The sequence below is a fragment of the Aplysia californica genome, unplaced genomic scaffold (genome assembly GCF_000002075.1).
Source record: "Aplysia californica isolate F4 #8 unplaced genomic scaffold, AplCal3.0 scaffold00131, whole genome shotgun sequence".
NCBI classification, from domain to species: domain Eukaryota; kingdom Metazoa; phylum Mollusca; class Gastropoda; order Aplysiida; family Aplysiidae; genus Aplysia; species Aplysia californica.
This window is the reverse complement of record NW_004797401.1, coordinates 931,227-932,159: the sequence shown is the minus strand read 5'-3', so window position 1 is coordinate 932,159 and position 933 is coordinate 931,227.

The window sequence follows — 933 nt, the reverse complement described above, 5'->3', positions numbered from 1 at the left end:
AGAGAGAGAGAGAGAGAGAGAGAGAGAGAGAGAGAGAGAGAGAGAGAAGGGGGGGGGGAAGAAGGTGCATACATGTAGTAAATCTACATGTTGGTCTCTTTGCGTAAGAACCCCACCCAAGGACCCGCTTGTACTTGTATTACATGTAACCTCGATCAACTCGAAAAGCAACAACCATTCAACCAATGTCAACTCTTGTCAACACCCTCATCGCGTTGAATGGGTTTGTCATGATGATATACAATGTATAGATACCGTATGTTATAGTTTATAGATGTAAATATACATTTATAGTCTGCTGTGGAAAAATAAAGAGATGATCCTCGCGTCCTTTTCAGTACAATCTAGAGATCGTCCTTGAGACAGTGCTTTCATCATACATGTTAGGGCCAACCCGATACATGTACTATGTATACTTATCCTTTTATATTAATTCATATAATACATACCGAGCGGTAAGGTCTAGTTGAGGTAACCATTCTTAGAAAAAATAAGGGTAAATGTCTATTTAACGTCTTTATTTTGCACTTGCTCGACCTATTACGCGCATCTGCGGGGGCCAATTTCTGTTGATAATATACGTTATGAGCGAAAGACGAGTTTAATAAGGTACATATATTACATGTATTTTAAGAAAGGAGACTCCGACTAGACCTTTACCCCCCCCCCCCCCCCCCCTTCCCGATGTGTGTTGTAATTCAAGAAATCTTTGAATAGAGACCTTATACTAGATCGTTATCCGTTCTCTTTGCGTATGTTAATCATTACAACGAGTCTTGTTTAGGGTCTTGCACCCCGGATAGAGATGTACAGGCCTACCAAAGGACAGCTCCCCGAAGAGCGCAGTAAACCAGCTGGGCAAGTTGCCTATTATGAAACATCAAACACTCGCACACAGGCCTAAACTCTCTCTCTCTCTCTCTCTCTCTCTCT